Source organism: Mesoplodon densirostris, chromosome 8, assembly GCF_025265405.1.
Source record: "Mesoplodon densirostris isolate mMesDen1 chromosome 8, mMesDen1 primary haplotype, whole genome shotgun sequence".
Taxonomy (NCBI): domain Eukaryota; kingdom Metazoa; phylum Chordata; class Mammalia; order Artiodactyla; family Ziphiidae; genus Mesoplodon; species Mesoplodon densirostris.
The window spans coordinates 26,942,980-26,955,180 of record NC_082668.1 but is presented as its reverse complement, the minus strand read 5'-3'; positions in this window follow the sequence as shown (position 1 = coordinate 26,955,180).

Sequence of the window (12,201 nt, the reverse complement as noted above, 5' to 3'; positions counted from 1 at the left end):
TCGAGATGTTTCCTGTTTCTTAAGGTGGGATTGTATTGCTATAAACTTCCCTCTTAGAACTTCTTTTGTGCATCCCATAGGTTTTGGGTCGTCGTATCTCCATTGTCATTTGTTTCTAGGTATTTTTTGATTTCCTCTTTGATTTCTTCAGTGATCACTTCGTTATTAAGTCGTGTATTATTTAGCCTCCATGTGTTTGTATTTTTTACAGATATTTTCCTGTAAGTGATATCTGGTCTCATAGCATTGTGGTTGGAAAAGATACTTGATACAATTTCAATTTTCTTAAATTTACCAAGGCTTGATTTGTGACCCAAGATATGATCTATCCTGGAGAATGTTCCATGAGCACTTGAGCAAAATGTGTATTCTGTTGTTTTGGGGTAAAGTGTCCTATAAATATCAATTAAGTCCATCTTGTTTAATGTATCATTTAAAGCTTATGTTTATTTATTTTTATTTTGGATGATCTGTCCATTGGTGAAAGTGGGGTGTTAAAATCCCCTACTATGAATGTGTTACTGTCGATTTCCCCTTTTATGGCTCTTATTATTTGCCTTATGTATTGAGGTGTTCCTATGTTGGGTGCATAAATATTTACAATTGTTATATATTCTTCTTGGATCGATCCCTTGATCATTATGTAGTGTCCTTCTTTGTCTCTTCTAATCGTCTTTATTTTAAAGTCTATTTTGTCTGATATGAGAATTGCTACTCCAGCTTTCTTTTGGTTTCCATTTGCATGGAATATCTTTTTCCATTCCCTTCCTTTCAATCTGTATGTGTCTCTAGGTCTGAAGTGGGTCTCTTGTAGACAGCATATATATGGGTCTTGTTTTTGTATCCATTCAGCCAGTCTGTATCTTTTGGTGGGAGCATTTAGTCCATTTACATTTAAGGTAATTATCGATATGTATGTTCCTATTCCAATTTTCTTAATTGTTTTGAGTTCATTATTGTAGGTCTTTTCCTCCTCTTTTGTTTCTTGCCAGAGAAGTTCCTTTAGCATTTGTTTTAAAGCTGGTTTGGTGGTGCTGAACTCTTTCAGCTTTTGCTTGTCTGTAAAGGTTTTAATTTCTCCATTAATCTGAATGAGATCCTTGCTGGGTAGAGTAATCTTGGTTGCAGGGTTTTCTCCTTCATCTCTTTAAATATGTCCTGCCATTCCCTTCTGGCTTGCAGAGTTTCTGCTGAAAGGTCAGCTGTTAACCTTATGGGGATTCCCTTGTGCATTATTTGTCATTTTTCCCTTGCTGCTTTTAATATGTTTTCTGTATATTTAATTTTTGATAGTTTGATTAATATGTGTCTTGGCATATTTCTCCTTGGATTTATCATGTATGGGACTCTGTGTGCTTCCTGGACTTGATTAACTATTTCCTTTCCCATATTAGGGAAGTTTTCAACTATAATCTCTTCAAATACTTTCTCAGTCCCTTTCTTTTTCTCTTCTTCTTCTTTGAACCCCTATAATTCAAATGTTGGTGCATTTAATGTTGTCCCAGATGTCTCTGACCCTGTCCTCAGTTCTTTTCATTGTTTTTTCTTTATTCTGCTCTGCAGTAGTTATGTCCACTATTTTGTCTTCCAGGTCAGTTATCCATTCTTCTGCCTCAGTTATTCTGCCATTGATCCCATCTAGAGTATTTTTAATTTCATTTATTGTGGTATTCATCATTGCTTGTTTCATCTTTAGTTCTTGTAGGTCCTTGTTAAATGTTTCTTGCATTTTGTTTATTCTATTTCCAAGATTTTGGATCATCTTTACTATCATTATTTCGAATTCTTTTTCACATAGACTGCCTATTTCCTCTTCATTTGTTAGGTCTGGTGGGTTTTTATCTTGCTCCTTCAACTGCCGTGTGTTTTTCTGTCTTCTCATTTTGCTTATCTTACTGTGTTTGGGGTGTCCTTTTTGCAGGCTGCAGGTTCATAGATCCCATTGTTTTTGGTGTCTGTCCCCCGTGTCAAAGGTTGGTTCATTGGGTTGTGTAGGTTTCCTGGTGGAGGGGACTAGTGCCTGTGTTCTGGTGGATGAGGCTGGATCTTGTCTTTCTGGTGGGCAGGTCAACATCTAGTAGTTTGTTTTGGGGTGTCTGTGGACTTATTATGATTTTAGGCAGCCTCTCTGCTAATGGGAGGTGTTGTGTTCCTGTCTTGCTAGTTGGTTGCCATAGAGTGTCCAGCACTGTAGCTTGCTGGTCATTGAGTGAAGCTGGGTGCTCATGTTGAGATGGAGATCTCTGGGAGATTTTCACCATTTGATATCATGTGGAGCTGGGAGGTCTCTTGTGGACCCGTGTCCTGAAGTTGGCTCTCCCACCTCAGAGACACAGCACTGACTTGTGGCTGCAGCACCAAGAGCCTTTCATCCACATGGCTCAGAATAAAAGGGAGAAAAAGTAGAAAGAAAGAATTAGTAGATGAAGAAAGAAAGAAAGAAAGAAAGGAGGGAGGGAGGAAGGAAGGAAATAAGAAAGAAAGAAAAAAGATAAAGTAAAATAAAGTTATTAGAAGAAAAAATAATTATTAAGAAAAAAATTTTAAAAACAAAAGAAACAAACAAACAAACAAAAAACCCGGATGGATAGAACCCTAGGACAAATGGTGGAAGGAATGCTATACAGACAATATCTCACACAGAAATGTACACATACACACTCACAAAAAGAGGAAAAGGGGAAAAAATGATAAATCTTGCTCTCAAAGTCCACCTCCTCAATTTGGGATGATTCGTTGTCTATTCACGTATTCCACAAATGCAGGGTACATCAAGTTGATTGTGGAGCTTTTTTTTTAAATTTATTTATTTATTTTTGGCTGCGTTGGGCCTTCGTTTCTGTGCGAGGGCTTTCTCTAGTTGTGGCGAGCGGGGGCCACTCTTCATCGCGGTGCGCAGGCCTCTCACTATCGCGGCCTCTCTTGTTGCGGAGCACAGGTTCCGGACGCGCAGGCTCAGTAGCTGTGGCGCACGGGCTTAGTTGCTCCGCGGCATGTGGGATCTTCCCAGACCAGGGCTCGAACCCGTGTCCCCTGCATTGGCAGGCAGATTCTAAACCACTGCGCCACCAGGGAAGCCCGATTGTGGAGCTTTAATCTGCTGCTTTTGAGGCTGCTGGGAGAGGTTTCCCTTTCTCGTCTTTGTTCTCACATTTCCTGGGGCTCAGCTTTGGATTCGGCCCCGCCTCTTCGTGTAGGTCACTGGAGGGCATCTGTTCTTCCCTCAGACAGGACTGCGTTAAAGGAGCAGCTGCTTTGGGGACTCTGGCTCACTCAGGACAGGGGGGAGGGAGGGGTACGTAGTCCGGGGTGAGCTTGCAGTGGCAGAGGCCGGCGTGACGTTGCACCAGCCTGAGGCGCACTGTGCGTTCTCCCAGGGAAGTTGTCCCTGGATCCCGGGACCCTGGCAGTGGCAGGCTGCACAGGCTTCCCGGAAGGGGGTGTGGATAGTGACCTGTGTTGCACACAGGCTTCTTGGTGGCGGCAGCAGCAGCCTTAGCATCTTATGCCCGTCTCTGGAGTCCGCGCTTTCAGCCGCGGCTCACGCCTGTCTCTGGAGCTCCTTTAAGCAGCACTCTTAATCCCCTCTCCTCGCGCACCAAGAAACAAAGAGGGAAGAAAAAATCTCTTGCCTCTTCAGCAGCTCCAAACTTTCCCGGACTCCCTCCCGGCCAGCCGTGGTGCACTAACCCCTTCAGGCTGTGTTCACGCCGCCAACCCCAGTCCTTTCCCTGCGCTCCGACTGAAGCCCGAGCCTCAGCTCCCAGCCCCGCCCGCCCCAGCGGGTGAGCAGACAGGCCTCTCAGGCTGATGAGTGCTGGTCGGCACCAATCCTCTGTGTGGGAACCTTTCCGCTTTGCCCTCCACACCCCTGTTGCTGCGCTCTCCTCCGCGACTTGGAAGCTTTCCCTCTCCGCCACCTGCAGTCTCCGCCCACGAAGGAGCTTCTAGTGTGTGGAAACCTTTCCTCCTTCACAGCTTCCTCCCACTGGTGCAGGTCCCATCCCTATCCTTTTGTCTCTGTTTATTCTTTTTTCTTTTGCCCTACCCAGGTATGTGGGGAGTTTCTTGCCTTTTGGGGGGTCTGAGGTCTTCTGCCAGCATTCAGTAGGTGTTCTGTAGGAGTTGTTCCACGTGTAGATGTATTTCTGGTGTATCTGTGGGGAGGAAGGTGATCTCAGCATCTTACTCTTCCACCAACTTCCCCTCGTCCCCCCCAGGTACGATGATTCCGGCCCATCGTCCCCATGACTCTCACGGCTTCAGCTGCCGGGACCCCTCCAGAGCCGGCAGCCTCAGTGAGGCCGCCCACCCCTTGGGCTCTGGGGCAATTCCGTGACCACGGAGGGAAGAGACCCCCAGCTGGAAGTTCCAGCTCTGTGGAAACACGGGCTCCATTCACATGTGTGCTTTTGAATGCTCTCATTTCTGAAAGGAACTCTCCCCTTAGAACTGTCTCCCCAGCTTTTCCTCCCAGGCCTTCCACTCATCTATCTTTTGCCTCAGTTATTCATTTGCCTTACAATGTTTCTAGGAATGACTTCTGCACAGCTGCTTTTCTTCCCTGAGTGCATTCTGAGTTAAGCAAACAAAAATAAATGCCTTGGGCTAGCTCCTCGGTAGGCTAGGTTAGACAAACACAATTCTCTGAGAATAAGATCTGCTCTGTTTTTTTCCAGAATCCAGAAACAAGATCCTCCAGTGAGAACATGGGCTGAGTCTCAAGACCACAACGAGCAGTGAAGGTAAGTGGGGCAAGAGCAAGTAAAAATGCTTCAAAGTTTTCCTATCATTTTTAAGTTGTATGTATCTTGAGTAAGTGTTCACTTGGTTCCTGAAAATCTTGATTTTTTTCCAGAATTCTTACAAAGTTGATTCTCACAATTATGCTTAATTTAAAAAAATGTTTGTGGATGGATGGGCCTTTGGATCTACCTACTTTGCCATTTTTACTGTTTTAAGTCATTGTTCTGATGTAGTAGGACTCTGGTTTTGTTTTGATTTTTTTCTTCTTTTGTGGGAGCATATTTTATCTCAATCCCATCTTCTCTCTTTTGGACTCTCTTTCCAAATGTCGGTAACTCCATAAAAATGTTGTGGCAGGAACCCAAGAAACAGTTCTGATGGAAATCGGTATTTATTTTTCCACTTTTAGGTATTCTGAAGTTTGCTGTGTTCTCTTCTAGTTTTGCTGATAACATGGAATTTGTGTAGTTTTATTTGTTATTGATCTGTATAATTTTTGGAGGATGCATGAAGAGTTAAGGATTTAGGGAGCCACCATTATCTTGGCTACCCAGAAGTCCTTTTACTATATATTTTATTGGGAATGATTATGAAGGTCGTGGCATCATTTTTATTCAGACTGACTTATCATTGCTTGTTATTATATTATTAACACATAGTCAATATTTATTAAGTATATCTTAAGTGTCAAATTTTGTGTTGTGTTAATGCTAAAAGTATGAAGAGACTATGGCATGATCCATATTCTAAAGGGTTTGTATTTCAGTGAAGAGATAAACAGTAATTTTCATATAATGTGGTAATTGGTCTTATCACTTTCTACACTCTATTTAAAGGGTGAATGTATGTGTATGTCTCACCCTCATATTCTTAACTTATGTCTTCTGTGGCAAATGGGAAACTCAAGAGCTCTCCTGTATAATTCAACAGTAAGATGATACATATCTTATACAATTATTGGGTGGCAGCTGTGGTCAGTTTTGGATACTAATCAAAAAACAAAAAGTACCATGGAAATGATGGTTGCATTTATATCTCTAAACCTCCAGGTTTTCATATTTTAATTAATTTGTACACACGTGTTGAGTATCTGCTCAATGTAAGGCTCTATGATGGGTTGTTCTTCTATGGATAAACAATGAACAATAAAGAAGACCAAATCACCACTTTCCAGGTACCTGGTACAAATCAGTGGAGAAAAACACATACACAAGTTAAAAATAAGGCAAGACTTGTGATAAGGGCTATAACAATGCTGTATTTGAAGTGTGGGCAAAAAGATATAGGCAAAGAGCTATGTAAGAAGGTTAGGTGTTGGGGTGTCATCTGGAGTTTTACAAGCAGGGAGACATTTTCAGAAGCCTTGGGAAATGCTAATTCCTTTGCATATTGACACTTTGATTTAAAAACAGATAACAGTCATGCCAGCCTCCCTATGAGAGTAGACTTTTCATGTCCAGAGTGAAACAATAAATATCAGAGACCGCTACAGGCAGGATACCAGCACTGGACAGTAAAGCTGACTTCACTAGCCAAGCTTCTCAGTGTTTTTGAGCTAGGGAGCTGACAGGACTTCAGACTGGGTTGCATCCTATAATTGTAATACTTGTGAAATAATTAACTGATGTTATCTTTGCCTTTTTAAAAGGAAGGCAGGTATGTAATAGAAGCCTAGAAGCTATAATATATGTGTATGTCAACCCAAGATTTATTTCTAGATAAAAAATAGCTGGTTTGGCAGCAAGAATTTTAACTGTTGAATCTGTTATGATTCTGGATTTAATTAGTTGTTTATTGCTTATTTAAAACAGATTGATGATGTTGATTTGAAACAGTTTGTGATCATAACAAAATTCCTTTTACGGGATTTTTCCTGATATTTTCCTTCTTAGAATACGTTCTGCCTGTCAGAGCACTGTGTGTTTACCTAATTGAAAATAAGCCCACCCCAATCCTATTGCATGTGTAAGGTAATATTGCTCAATTAGTTTGCATAATTTTATAACAGGAATCAGATTTATATTTTGAATTAGTTTTGTGAAACATGGCTCACAATTTTATATCTGAGCATCTGAGAAATAGAGGACTCTGTTCCCATTAGTTAAGGAACACTGTATGATATGAAATTTATCTTAAACATTTTAAGTCTCATTTGAATCAGAAATTACAAGCTAGTGGCCAGAGGTCTGACCATGGGGCATTTCCAGGTTCCCGTCACTTACCTATTTTGCCATCCCACATGGCAGTTTTGAATGTTAAAAAGTTCCTTACTGACATAATATGAAATTTGGATTTCTGGCTTTCTTGAAAACTCAAGGTGTTGGCAGTGCTGGGGTTAACTTCTCACATGGCAAATCTCAACTAGAATTCAGAGCCTTCATTCCCCTTCACATGGACTACATTTCCAATTTAAGTCTCTGCCTTCTGTGTTTCTTCATACTTGCCTACTTCACTGCCTGTTCATTGTAGGCATTTTGGCTTAAATTAAAGCATTTATAAACCCACACATCAAATACTGCCCAAACTGCCAAATGTAAAACTCTCTTTTCTTTATTTTATAGAACATATATACAACACATTTTCAAATATAGAACATTTTCCAACAAATTTATAAGTAATAGTGATAACATAAAATATGTTCCATCCAGGACAGGTACAATTTTAAGAAATCATTTGGATGGTTTAGCAAGACACTAGGAGTGGCCATATGTGTTCATATCTGGAAAATACTAGAAAACAATGAAGAAATGAGAACGCAAAAAGCATGCATGTAACTCTATTCACTTTTCTGAAAATTACTGTATGAGAAAGATTCTTCATTTTATTACATAAATATTTAGTAGTATATATATTTAGTAAACACTAAAGAAATGAAGTTTCAGAATGGGTGGAAAGCAATCACACTCATTTCTTTTTATCTTGAATTTAAATATACGTCATCTCTGTATTATGGTAACTTGTGGTATACTGCTGTATCTTACATACTGGCAATTATGTGTTTGCCAATGTATAATTGCTTTTGTAGTCAGGCAAATATTGATTACATATCTATTTAATCTTCACTTGCTAGAGATAAAGATCTCACCAGTAACTTAATGTGGCCCGATTATTTTTCATTGTCATAGTTGTTATAACAGAATTTAATGATATAATATCTTGATGGAATTCTGGTCAAGAAAGTGTACTGCCTACATCTTAGTTTTACAGAGATAAAGACAGAGTCAAGAGTCCATGGTGGGTTTTTCCCAAAATATTTGTAAGTGGAGTAAGGAAAGAAGATTTATGTTCTTAAACTTTCAAACAAGAAACTTTTATATTCTTCAAAATTTAATGTACAGATCAAAAGTGAGAACAGCAGGTTGGGAGAAAAACTATATTACAAGAAAGTGATCTTTTTTAAAAAAATTGTTATTTGTTTTTTCTATTTTCCTTTATCATGTTTAGCAAAAGGTAAGGTAAACCAAGCCTTATCTTTCACATTGCACAGCCACATGGAACATTAAACTTAAAATTCTTCTTTGGTTATCATGCAATTTTCCTCTTTCTCCTTCTGCCCTCCAACTGTTTATCAAATCAGGTTTGTTGGCAACTTTAAAGACTATGATTTTATTAGTTTCTATTTATTAGACTATTATCAGTAATATTATTTTATAATTATTATGATGCTAAAAAATGTTTAATATATGTTTCAGACAGTATTTTGGATTCTTCCTGGACATTTTTTTCCAACAAATATTTATTGAGCACCTCTTAAATCAGGCATTCCGTTTGGAGCTAGAGTTAAGTGATTACGAATCTAGAATTTGTTTCTAGATCATGGTTAAAATCCCACAAAAACTCCAGAATAACAGAATGAGAGATTTGAAGTAAATCAAGTTCTTCTTTTTTTTTTTTTTTTAACATTACCATCACTGTGCTTTCATGGTCTATTTAAAATGCACTGCTTAGATGGAGATATATGTGGTACCATGTGAGTTGAAAACAAGAACTGTGCCCAGTGCAAACTTGTACACTAATGACCCATTACAAATATACCAGGAGTTTTTCAAATTGACATCTATGTAAAATATGGTGTTTATTAAAGTTGTTTATTACTATACAACAGCTAATTTGAAACTTATTACTGAAATTAATTTTGTTATATAGAGGGAAAGGTGTGTTGAAAAGTGATCTGCCTCAAGTGTCAAATATTCTAGATATAGTACTATTGTATGAATTACCCACTTGGTATTTATCACCTACTATTTTATATTGCACTAGATTTTAAGGTCCCTGAAGACAGAAAGGAAACTTATGTTTATCCTTATCCTTTTGGGGGTTCAGTACAAAGAGAGACCTTGTAAGTAGTTGTATTTGTTGAGTGTGTGTGAGACTGATGGAGTGTTTGGTGAAAGCACTAGTGTTTAGTGAGTCCAAGTGATGTCCTCGGTGCTTTGTAAGTTCAAGATAAAACTTGTCACTCACTGGTTTGGGCAATTAGTCATAAACCACTGAGATAGGTGGGTTTGGCTACCAGACTGTACTATGTCACCATTTTCGGATGTGCTTCCTTGCCCTTACTGAAGGAGGGGCCATGTGGCCAGGCTTCTGTCAGATGATTTTATGCCTTATTGGTCCTGAGATGGATTCAGATCCAAGCTGAGAATATCAGATTCCCTTTCTCTAAAGAATTAATATGTTTTTAAGAGAAACAGACTGAATCAGATTTCATTCAAGATTCTAGGTATCTTGGTAAATGGGGAATCAGCATGAGCATCATGGCTTTACAAAGCCAATCATAACCCAATGTTTGGAGGAGCAAAAATTAGGAACCTGTTAGAGATCGTTGACAGACAGAAGAGTGGATCAGATATATTGCAGAGGAGAAGAGAGAGGGAGGGAGAGCAAGAAAGAATGTCTCGGTTCCTAGGACAGCTGGGCATAATTCTGGCACTTGGGGTCTGGGCAATTCTCCTGATTCCTTATAATAAATTCTGTTTTACTCAATTCAGTGTGATTGGGTTTCTGTCTTTGCTCAGGTTACATCCTTGCCTTTCCTCTGAATTCGTTTCTGTAGATTTTATTTATCTTTTAAAGAAGAGCTTAAATTTTAGGAGTGTTAGATCTTGCCTTAGGCTCTCTGTGAGATCTATGGTACTCTGCACTTAGAAGACCTAAAAATAAACTTTTAGGATAAATACTAAAATATATGTTAAACTCTTACTTTTCCTGTGACTACAATCATTTCCTCATACTGACTATACCATAGTTCTTAAGTTTACTGAGTAAAGATTCTCTTTGAAACTCTGGTGAAATCTATGACCACTCCAGAAAAATTCATATTATACACACACACAGCTTTGCACATAATTTCAGAGCTTTTACAGACTCCAGGAAACCTAGTAATGAACCTCAGTAGCCCCGGTTAGAAGTCTCAGTTTTTAAAGAATAACTACATTTCTGTAAATACATTGACAGCAAAATATTAATAATATACTATGGGAGCTTTCTGTTTAATGGAATCCTATAATGATTTATTTTCTGGATTAAAGAACTCCTTCTGAAACACAAAGATGTTTCAAAATTTCTCCTCCTATAATTCTGAATTTTAAGGTTTACAACTTATTTAATATCAATATTATAGAATTCGAAGCACATGTCAGATTTAAATTGCTTATATTTACTTGGCTATGAGACTACCTTACCATATGTCTAGTCCAGGGAATGCAGCTACATCAATGAGAAAAATTCCACTTATAGAGGAGAGGTTTTCAATTTAATATTAAATAATTAAAATCCTTCTTCACATAGACATCTCAAATTAAGATTGTTTACATGCTCTTTAATTAGGTGCAATTAAGAAGCTCTCTCAAAGCATTTAAGCCCAGAGGGTGTTCTTGGTTGTGTTGATAGAATGACTCTTAACATACAAGAAGTTGTCTTGTTGGTTGTTGAGGAGTTTCTCATTGGAAGACATGATGGGTACACTTTTCTTTTTGCCACATGAGGAAACAGATGCTGAGAATTTTCATTAGAGAAGGATGCATGAAAAGTTCTGCTTGACAGTCTAGGATAGTAAGAAGGCTTCTTTGCTCTGTCATTGTCTTTTCTCATTGCAATAGTCATAGGCCAGATCATGTCATTCCTTTGTTCAAAACCCTTTAATGTCATCGGCCTCACTGAGAGTAAACCCAGAGCACCCCCCAGGGCTTGTCAGACCCTAGTGCTGTGCATGATCAAGCTCCTCCATCCCCAACAAACATCGATCTTATTGTTCTTTCCTCATCTTCATCTCCTAATCCTTTTGCTCTGGCTCATTTGGCTCCAGACATGTCTGTTGTCTCTGCCTGGAATGTTTCCTGGATATTCACATGGCTTGTTCCTTCATTTCTTTTCAACATTTGTTCACATACTCCCTTTCAGTGGGTCCTTCCCTTGTTACCTTCCGTATCCTTTCTAACCCCTGCCCCTCCTTGATTCTACTTTCCATAACCCACTTTTCTGATTCATTTCTTTTGCCCTGGCACTGATTACAATCTGACGTACTATATATTTGGTCAGTATATTCCATCTTTTTCAGCCAAGATATAAATTTCAAGAAGGCACAGGTTTGATTGTTTAACTGTTTTTTTTTTTTTAAAATCTGTCCCCAGAACCTATAAGATGATCCAAAGTAGGTGCTCAGTAAGGATTTGTTGAGTGAATAATCAGTGGATGAATAAATGAATGAAAAGGATGTAATGGGATTTTCTGATTAAATTACAAATTTGGATTTGTTAAATTTTTATTTTTTAAACGATTATTTTATTTCTTGAGGGCTATATCTTGTCTGTGCCCTCACTTTTAGCACTGGCCAATTCACCACTGCTTTGTTTAGTGGTGGCTGAAACTCCTCTGGCTAAAGTAGAAACTTCATGGAATTTGGTAAAAATAGTTGCTAAAACTACTGTCTGTCTATAAATAGGAAGATAATTCAATATGACCACACTGTTCACAGCAGTGTGAATAAACGTCCTAGAGAAACCAATACATTTGAAGGAGTGATTAAGAATCTTAAGATAAAATGTAGAGTTTGAGAATGACCTTGGCAAAGAAAATAGGTTTACTCTTTTTTTTTTTGATCTGATTAGTAATCATTAAAAACACAAACTGTAAGTGAATGAGCTAGAAAGTAAAACTAACTAAAAGATTCATTTCATGTTTAACAAAATTCTCAAAAGACTTGAATAAGGAAGGGCTACAATATGTTCTGAATTCTGGGTGCTAGTTCTTCAGTGAAGAGAAGAGAGGCTCTGCTTTGTTGTTAGGAATAGTTTGGTGTTGGAACAGTGTAAGAGGCAGGAGATGATCAAGCTTTCAGAAACAGACCTCTTTGCTATACAAATTCCTCTTGGCTAATCCTTTTCCATAACAACAGCATGCCATGAGTGATGCAAGATGCCCCAAAGGCATCAGAGCTCTAACTCTGAACTATAG